This window comes from Aedes aegypti, chromosome 3 (genome assembly GCF_002204515.2).
Source record: "Aedes aegypti strain LVP_AGWG chromosome 3, AaegL5.0 Primary Assembly, whole genome shotgun sequence".
In the NCBI taxonomy this organism is placed as follows: Eukaryota; Metazoa; Arthropoda; class Insecta; order Diptera; family Culicidae; genus Aedes; species Aedes aegypti.
In genome coordinates this window covers 144,122,317-144,132,966 of record NC_035109.1, presented here as the reverse complement: position 1 = coordinate 144,132,966, position 10,650 = coordinate 144,122,317, and positions in this window count along the sequence as shown.

Sequence of the window (10,650 nt, the reverse complement as noted above, 5' to 3'; positions counted from 1 at the left end):
TCATGAGAAGGGGCCGTGGCCCCCCTCAAGTCTGACGGCTATTTACGCCCATGATAATGATAACACACGTGTACTAGCTGTGAATATCTCCTTTTATGGATTATGTAACCAGCTTAGGGACCAACTTGCAAGGGGAAATAACATTTCTACACTGTTGCTTGATAAAGGCTTATCTGATTTAATAGATCAATTATTTCGTTAACAACTTCGGCAAAACACCTCGCGACCCTTTATCGCAGAACACTGAAAAGTGTTTCGAAAACTAAATCAGTTTTCAATAAAAATGCAAACAGAACAACGATGAATGCAAGCATGCCTTAATGAATCACCATTGTCAATTTGCCCTGTATAAAACACTTATTATTGGCTCTATAAGCACATTTATTTGAGAACAGGAGTGAAAACTATTGTGTGAATAAAATAGGCAAACTTCAGTGAGCTGGTCATTTAGTGAGAATGCCGGAAGAAAAAGTTACATCATTCAGGTGGAGGTCAGCGGCCCCGTGGAAGACATTCGTGCATGTTCATTCTGATATTGACGTGAGCGTACCAGAGCTCCCAATTATTCCAGATTCGAAACAAATGATTGATACTAGCTCTAAATCGACTATACAAGTATAACAACTATAGAAATCTATGAAAAAAATTTCTTAAGTCACTCTGGTAAGTTTAGATAGTTGTCAATGTCTAATTATAACAACGGTAACAATTTTATACTAGTTGAGAACAATTTGGCCAACTTTTTGAGCGTTTTTATTGGTTTTTTCAGTGCTATTGCAAAATTTTAATCAGGATTATATTGACATTTTTAGTCTAAAACTTCAAATCAAGATTTCTCGAGATTCCTCCTAGGGATTTTTTTAAAAATTGGTCCAGAGGTGCAAAATAACCTCAGAAATCGAGCCCTGTGCTCAGAATTGATGGACAATTTTTTTGCATAATAACGGTCTGTCGGGGCACCGTGTGTTGCAATCGGGGTTTTACCTCTACGTGAAAATGCAGCCCAGACCATCAAACTTCCTCCACCGAAATTTCTGCTCAGCTTCACTTGCGGATCCTTCCGAAGATCGTGCCAATAATACGCGCAGCAGTCAGGACCATCAAGATTAAACTTCTTCTCGTCGGAAAAAATCACGTTGGGGGTCATCCAAAAATGACGTCCATAATTTAGGGGAGGGGGGGGGGTCTACGAAAGTGTGACAGCCCATGTGTAAGGTATTAGAAAAAGCGTGACAGAGGGGGAGGGGGGGGGGGTCTAGAAATCCCGAAAAACGATGGACGTCATATTTGAATCATCCCTTGTTCCATTCCCGCTTCCAAGACATATGGTTTCTGGCAAAATCCAGTCTTGCCTGAACATGCCTCGGAGTAAGGTTGGGTTTTTTGGCCTTCTTCGTGTACACCATGTGTCCAGATCCACGTAGTAATTGAGATACTCGCCTTGTTGTGATGGAAAGACCCAATTCCTTCTTAATACCGGATGAATCCAGCTCCCCGGCTTCACCAAGCTGGATAATTCGGTTCCTCTCACGGTTGGTGATCTTGGAGTTGCCCTTGTTTTTCTTCCGGATGCCGTAATTCTCACCTTTCTTCAGGAAATTTCGCACGACCGTCTCTCCTCTACCGATCCTCTTGGCGATTGCACGGTTACTTTGGCCAACATCCTTCAATTCAAGGATTAATCTTCGCTCCGTTTCGTCCAAGAACTTTCCTTTCGGCAATTTGAAAACTGTCAACAAACAACACTGTGCACGAATCGCAAAACTTTCCGCACGCATCCGTTTACATCGGCAGCAAAAGAAAATGACAAGTTTTTGTAGTGTGAGTGAAGCAAACACAAATGGCGTTAGCTTGGACACTGTGCGCTTATAGGAATTTCCTGGCCAAAAAATGATATTTTTATTTCACAAAATCGAAAAATTATTAATTTTGACTGTCTTTCATACAACCAAGTGGAAATATAGTAAATATCATTTTAGTAACAGATCGTCAATGTTTTATGTAATAACTAGTCGCAAATGTTGAAAAATGCGTGTGCGCTTATAGGAATTTCGGCCACTGTAAGTGTTTCATGGTAATAACGCAAAGTTAGTGACTTTATATTGGTGTGGTAAGCATTAAAATTGCAATGTGAATACAGTTTTCGCATCTTATTAGTCCCAATACTGATTTGGAAGGTATAAATAAGGTAAGTCATCAGAAACCAAGTTGAAGTCATGCAGCTTAAAAGCAGCTTTTATGACAACAAGCTGTATTATATGAGTCTTTTATCATAGCCGTAATAAATAAGAGTCGTTCAGCCACGGCAAGCAGTTGAAATAAGGTCTTGTATGCTGCAATAAATCAGGTTTTGTAGCCACAAAATTTCGACTTTATGTTTTGGCTCTAAAAGGTTTTGAAAACAGCATAGAGCCGAATTACAAAATATCATTTTTTGGCAACTTTAAATGTCGCCTCTATGTATTATAGCAATCATATCTGTCATAAAACATTAATAAATCCTCACGAAAGCCAAGTTGCAGTGGAATTGTTACTTGGGTTTAAGTTATATTCATTACGTTTATTTCCGAATTTCATTGATAGACTTATGAAATTTATTACTGAAATTCTTCACCAAAATCATAAGTAAAACTTAAAAATTTCAATAATAATCGTTGTGGCGCCAAATCATAATTATTCCTTAAGAAATTATCAAGTTTTTTTTGCCTCAGTGTATTCTACCCGCCAGGAGCGCCACTGTTGCCTGCCAAGCAGTTGGTTAAGCATGCAAAATGCAAACCCACTTTATGATCATGAATAGCAATTTATCCTGACGTCCAATCGAAAAGTAGTCTTCGGCAAAGTTGTAGGCCAAAGGATTTAACATGAGTAGAGTTTGTTCACTTTTCCATAAAATATTATGACGACGAAATAGAGGGCTGAACACAAAAGGTTGGCGTTTTCCATAGTAATCTCCATATAAACTTTAAATGGCGTGTGCACAGTCATTTTTTTTTCGAATCACTTCAAAATTTTGGAGGATGCTATTTACCATAATAAAAATCGTTTGAGCATAGGGAAGCCAAAATTTCAAAATTTACATAACTCTTTTACTGCTGTTCAGGGTTTATCACTGCGGTACTGATGTTCTTCTTCTTTCTGGCATTACGTCCCCACTGGGACAGAGCCTGCTTCTCAGCTTAGTGTTCTTATGAGCACTTCCACAGTTATTAACTGAGAGCTTACTGTGCCAATGACCATTTTTGCATGCGTACATCGTGTGGCAGGTACGAAGATACTCTATGCCCTGGGAAGTCGAGAAAATTTCCAACCCGAAAAGATCCTCGACCGGTGGGATTCGAACCCACGACCCTCAGCTTGGTCTTGCTGAATAGCTGCGCGTTTACCGCTACGGCTATCTGGGCGGTACTGGGGTTACCACCCCTAAAGATTCAGTAGCCACGTTCATATCGATTCTCAAACATGGTTGGCACCATATCAAACTATGTGATTTTGCAAATCAAGTCTGATGAAGAATGATTCGACCAGATTTTGTTTGGGATACTCGGTTCCCTTGGGGAAGTGGTCATTATAGTAATGGTGCTCAAAACTAGTTTGTGACACATCAAACTTCATGATTTAGAAAACCAAATATAAGGAAAAAAGGTTTGCGAAGGATGTGTGTAATGTGTCAGCATACTCCGCATACCTGATTCCCTGGAGGAAATAACCACTATATTGACGATTCTAAAACCCAGCTAGGTTTTGGAATCATAAATTTTGTATCTGCTTTTCTTCTCACTTGAACAAGTTGCACATTATCAGGCACAGTGTAAATTAAAAAAAGCCACCTCTCTCCATCCTCGACTTCGATCCACGCACTCCAGGTCCTGGTACACCTGGTCAAACCACCTAGCTCGCTGCGCCTCACATCTTCTTGTTCCGACCGGTTTCGAAGCGATTAAAGATTAAAGATTAGGTGCTTCAATAAGCTTTTCGAGGGCAAATTTAACATATGTTTTGTACGTAATAATAACTATGACAGTGCTCAAGTTGGCTCTCGGCAATAGTTTCAGAAATTTGGATATTTATCGACCTGAAAAATGACATCGAAAATCGCACAAAATTGCAACGAAAATAGCGAAAAACGTTTTTATACGATTTTATCGATTTGGTTGCGAAAAACACATAAAAAATATTAGGAAAAGCATTTTTATCCATTTTCTATGATCTAGGGTGAAAAAAGCATTCTAAAACAAATCGTTCGTCCAAGTCAATGGTGGCGCGTTTTGCACCCTATGGGCATACTACCCCCAGTTCCCCTACAACGTGCATTTGGAGCGGAGTTAAATCTTCATTGACCGTAGTTTTGGCCATCGCAGCAAGGATTTGAAGTAGACTCGTCGACCACCTTGAAAGAAGCTATCTTCTAAGGCTGGCCCTGTCGCGCTCAGTTCCGCTTACCAGCACGTACCGTAATTCGGGGTGTAGTTGATCAGTGGGGAGAAGTTGATCATTTCCATAGCCACCTGTACAATCAGTCAAAGGAGCTATAATTCAATTTCAATTATCAACATTACTGTGTTGTTGCATTGTCTAGTACCTGTACTTCATTTTCCTTTATTTGATTTGACATAGAAAATAATTACACCGTGGAAAAACAGGTTTTTAAGGAAATGTTTTATGAACTGTTGAAGGGTTCTTCTCCAAACAATCGACTATTTCTAAGACCATATGAAGACACCACTTAAATAAACTGTCTCATTCATTCCAGATATGTTTTCTTTACCCAGCTTCAAATATGAGTTGAGAATAAAAAATCATTTATAGTGAAAATATAGCTCTCTTCGTGAACAGGGTGCAAATTTCAATGGAAAATGCCTACATTTAGGCGTTTAATGTGGTTTATTCTGTAAATCAAAAAAAATCAATTCTAAAATATACCGATTTACCAACAAGTTGTAAGATTTTTAAGACTTGATTCAGATTTAGTGATCCCTTATTTAGTGAATAGCATATCTCTTTAGTTTTGGAAACCTATCACAATAATTGATCAACTTCACCCCGGAATCTAAAACTTCACTTTTTGATTTTTAAAAATTATTTTTGATATGTTTATTGGATTTTGTCCAAAATTCCTTTACGTATTTCGATAAACATCCAACCATTCATTTATTTAGTTAACATCTACACAGATAACACTGAATCAACAATTTCACGCCACAATACTCGGTTCGTGGCCGCATCTCTCCATCCTCGGTTCTGCCCCACGCTCGCCAAATCGATACGCACTTGATCCGCCCACCTAGCTCGCTGCGCTCCACGCCTTCTTGTACCAACCGGATCCGAAGCGAACACCATCTTTGCAGGGTTGCTGTCCGGCATTCTTGCAACATGCCCTGCCCATCGTATCCTTCCAGCTTTGGCCACCTTCTGGATACTGGGTTCGCCGTAGAGTTGGGCGAGCTCGTGGTTCATCCTTCGCCGCCACACACCGTTCTCCTGCACACCGCCGAAGATCGGCCTAAGCACCCGACGTTCGAAGACTCCAAGTGCTTGCAGGTCCTCCTCGAGCATCGTCCACGTTTCATGCCCGTAGAGGACTACCGGCCTTATGAGCGTTTTGTACATGGTACATTTGGTGCGGGCGTGAATCTTTTTTGCCCGCAGCTTCTTCTGGAGGCCATAGTAGGCCCGACTTCCACTGATGATGCGCCTCCGTATTTCACGGCTAACGTTATTGTCAGCCGTCAGCAAGGATCCAAGGTAGACGAACTCGTCGACCACCTCGAACGTATCCCCGTCTATCGTAACACTGCTACCTAGGCGAGCCCTGTCACGCTCGGCCCCACCAGCTAGCATGTACTTTGTCTTGGCCGCATTCACCACCAGTCCAACTTTTGTTGCCTCGCGTTTCAGGCGGGTGTACAGGTCTGCCACCTTTTCAAATGTTCGACCGACGATGTCCATATCATCCGCGAAGCAAACAAATTGACTGGATCTCGTAAAAATCGTACCCCGGCTGTTAAGCCCGGCTCTCCGCATAACACCTTCTAGCGCAATATTGAACAACAGGCACGAAAGTCCATCACCTTGTCGTAGTCCCCGGTGGGATCCAAACGAACTGGAGTGTTCGCCTGAAACCTTCACACAATTTTGCACACCTTCCATCGTCGCTCTTATCAGTCTCGTGAGCTTCCCGGGAAAGCTGTTCTCGTCCATGATTTTCCATAGCTCTACGCGGTCGATAATGTCGTATGCCGCCTTGAAATCGATGAAAAGGTGATGCGTTGGGACCTGGTATTCACGACATTTTTGGAGGATTTGCCGTACAGTAAAGATCTGGTCCGTTGTCGATCGGCCGTCAACGAAGCCGGCTTGGTAACTTCCCACGAACTCGTTTACTACGGGTGACAAACGACGGAAGATGATCTGGGATAATACTTTGTAGGCCGCATTTAGAATGGTGATCGCTCGAAAGTTCTCACAGTCTAACTTGTCGCCTTTCTTGTATATGGGGCAGATTACCCCTTCCTTCCACTCCTCCGGTAGCTGTTCTGTTTCCCAGATTGTGCCTATTAGCCGGTGCAGACAAATGGCCAGCCTTTCCGGACCCATCTTTATGAGTTCAGCTCCGATACCATCCTTACCAGCAGCTTTATTGTTCTTGAGCTGGTGAATGGCATCCTTAACCTCCCTCAAAGTGGGGGCTGGTTGGTTTCCATCTTCCGCAGTACTGACGAAGGCATTTCCTCCGTTGTCCCGTCCTTCATTGCCTGTGCTCTCAGCACCATTCAGGTGCTCGTCGAAGTGCTGCTTCCACCTTTCGATCACCTCACGCTCGTCCGTCAGAATGCTCCCATCCTTATCCCTGCACATCTCGGCTCGCGACACGAAGCCGTTGCGGGATGCGTTGAGCTTCTGATAGAACCTACGCGTTTCCTGAGACCGGCACAGCTGTTCCATCTCCTCGCACTCCGTCTCCTCCAGGCGACGTTTTTTCTCCCGAAAGAGGCGGGTCTGCTGTTGCCGTTTCTGTTTATAGCGTTCCACGTTCTGCCGGATCCCTTGCTGCAGCATGACCGCCCGCGCTGCATTCTTCTCCTTCAAAACCTCCTGGCACTCCTCGTCGAACCAATCGTTCCGTCGACTCTGTCCCACGTACCCGACGTTGCTCTCAGCTGCATCGTTGATGGCTGCTTTTACTGTTCTCCAGCAGTCCTCAAAAGGGGCTTCGTCCTGCTCACCCTCATCCGGTAATGCAGCCTCGAGTTGCTGCGCGTATGCCGCTGCGACATCCGGTTGCTTGAGCCGTCGGTCCCGTACGTTGTTAACGACGGAGAGTTTTGGGCGCAGTTTGACCATCACCAGATAGTGGTCAGAGTCGATGTTAGTGCCACGATAGGTCCTGACGTCGATTATGTCGGAGAAGTGCCGTCCATCAATCAGAACGTGGTCGATTTGCGATTCTGTCTGCTGTGGTGATCTCCAGGTGTATCGGTACGGAAGGCTGTGCTGGAAGTAGGTGCTACGAATGGCCATATTCTTGGAGGCGGCAAAATCAATCAGTCGTAGGCCGTTTTCGTTCGTCAGCCGGTGGGCGCTGAACTTTCCAATCGTCGGTCTGAATTCCTCCTCCTGGCCAACCTGAGCGTTTAGATCTCCTATGATGATTTTGACGTCGTGGCTTGGGCAGCTATCGTACTCGCGTTCGAGCTGCGCGTAAAAAGCGTCTTTATCATCATCAGTGCTTCCGGAGTGAGGGCTGTGCACGTTTATTATGCTGAAGTTGAAGAACCGGCCTTTGATCCTCAACTTGCACATTCTCTCATTGATCGGCCACCACCCGATCACGCGCCTCTGCATATCACCCATCACTATAAAAGCTGTTCCCAGCTCATGTGTATTGCCGCAGCTCTGGTAGATGGTATGGTTACCTCTAAACGTTCACACCATTGATCCCTTCCAACACACTTCCTGCAACGCTACGATGCCGAATCCACGGTCCTTCAGCACGTCGGCGAGTATGCGTGTGCTCCCGATGAAGTTGAGAGATTTACAAACATCCAACCAGTACTGGTTTAAAAAATATCTGGATGATAAAAATGGCATCCTACCGGATTTTATTTTGTTCAATCGCTCAAAAGTGATCATCTTCACACCAGTTTACGGTACCGTAAAACGGGGTAACTTTGATAGTTTTTTCGAAGAAAACTTGAATATTTATGCATGCTGTTTCAAAGAATAATAATTTATATTTTTAAAACAAGTACTGGCATCCTAGCTATCGATTGCAGTCGATAGATTTCCAAAAGATTTATTATGAATGGATATATAATTTTTCATCTAATCGAAAGTTGGTTTTCTGTTTAGGGGTAACTTTGATAATGGAGTATGAATCGAACAAAATTGAACGAATAACGAACATTTGTAGGGCATTGCATACCTCTAGGAGTTTAACGTTATATGGAAATTTCTGACTTAGATTACAAAAATGGCCCCAGTTTGTGAAAATGCTATTCGCTAAGAGATTTGAGACCGTATTCAAGTTCTATGATAACTAGGCTGTCAAAGATAAGTGGCCAACTATTCAAAACTACATCAAATAGTGATCGTAGAACAGATTGTTTGTAAGCGTTTCGAAAATGCTAAAATTGTGTCAATTTTTAATATTCGTATAAAAAGCCTCAAATGCACTTGATTCCAAAGAAAATAGCTTTGACATGAAGTGTCATACTAATACTCTTTACTTTTGCATTCGTTTTGCTTAACTGATTAACAGAAACTTCGATTTTTCGTTTATTATGTTGTGGGTCTCGCACAATCAAAGTTACCCGCATTATCAAAGTTACCCCGTTTTACGGTACTTTATTTTCATCGCATTCACCATTATCCCGACACATATTGCTTCGCGTTTCAGGTGGGTGAACAATGAAGCCAATTTAACGTTATAAAAGTAAAAGAAGTTTAAATTTTAGTTCTATTTCAATTAAAAATCATAATAATATAATACATAAGGTATATTTCAAAATGATAAAAACCATACAAATTTCAAAAAAAGTCTTCGGTAGTTTTGGCCGCCCCTTTATATGGAGCTCGACCATTGTGCACCGTTTAAATTTTCTTACCGATAATATCCATGTCGTCCACGAAGCAAACAAATAATCTGGATCTCGTGAAAATCGTGCCTCGTCTGTTAAGTCCGTTCGAGATCTTCACGCAGTTTTGCACGCCATTCAAAGTTTCTCTAATCAATTTTGTGAGCTCTCCGGGAAAGCTCGTGGTGCGTAGGGATCTGGTATTGACGGCATTTCTGGATCAAAATATCTACTTCATAACTTCCTACGAACTCGTTTGCTATAGGTGATAGACGACGAAAGACAATCTGGGATAGCACTTTGTAAGCGGCGTTTAGGATAGTGATTGCACGATAATATTCAAATTCCAGTTTGTCGCTTTTATTGTAGATAGGTCATATAACGCCATACATCCTCTCCTCCGGTAGCTGTTCCGAGTTCTAGATTCTAACTGTTCGTCGATGCTAGCAAGCGGCCAACCTCTCCAAGCCCATTTTGATGACTTCAGTTGTTTTTCTTGAGCTGTTGAATGGCATCTTTAACTTCCCTCATCGTGGGAGCTGGTTGGTTTCCACCGTCCTTTGTGCTGAGATAGACATCACCTTCGCTGTGCTGACCTTTCGATCACCTTGTGCCCAGCCGTCAAGATTCTCCCATCATTATCACTGTACATTTCAGCTCGCTGCACAAAACCTTTGCAAGATGCGCCTAGCTTCTGATACAACTTCCGCGTTTGTTGAGAACGGTACAGCAACTCCATATATTGACAATCTATCTCTTCCAGGCGGCGCGTTTTGTCCCGGAATAGGCAGGTTTGCTGTTTCTGGAGTAGTGTTTGACCTTTTAGCCGTGTCGCTTGCTCCTGCGGTCATCATCGGTTCACGATACAAGGGAGCTTAAATTTTATGCGTCACCAGCTATTTCAATCATATTTTGAACAAAATCGAGCTTAAAGTCAACGGTACGGTACGGTAAAAAGCCACTATAGGAGACTACCTACTGCTGGTAGTATATTATTTTTCCCATAAAAGTATTGTGTAACATGATTTATGGGTGTAGTTCAAATATTGGATATATTTTTTTAAGGTTTCGTGGACGTGTATATAATTTCAGTTTCAGTTTTAAGGCTCCCAACCTTTTAAACTAGTGATCGCCTTCAGTGGCTTTTCACTCTCAGCTAGTTCGTTACTAAAAAAAACTAATGTTTTGGTAAACTTAGGAAAATGGAATCGTATCTTACCCATCGTTTATATATTTTTGTGTCACGGAGAGTGATGATAATTAAAACAAAATACAGATACAAACAATATTATATCCCGAAATGTTGATGACGGTACACATGAATTACTATTCTAAAACTCAAATTGCAGAGAAATATTTCGAATACCAGAAAAGAAGCAATAAAACTTGTTTAAACTCATTTTTTGTATGTATTTTAATATTGTGGATGAATGCTGGATTCAACTCAAAACCCGAACTTGGTATTTGATTTTTGTTAGCTACACTTACGTGCGACAAACAATAAACAGTTTAGCCACAAACAAACAGACGTAACACTGACGAAATTCCCATCGACCAATTATTTAACAATCAC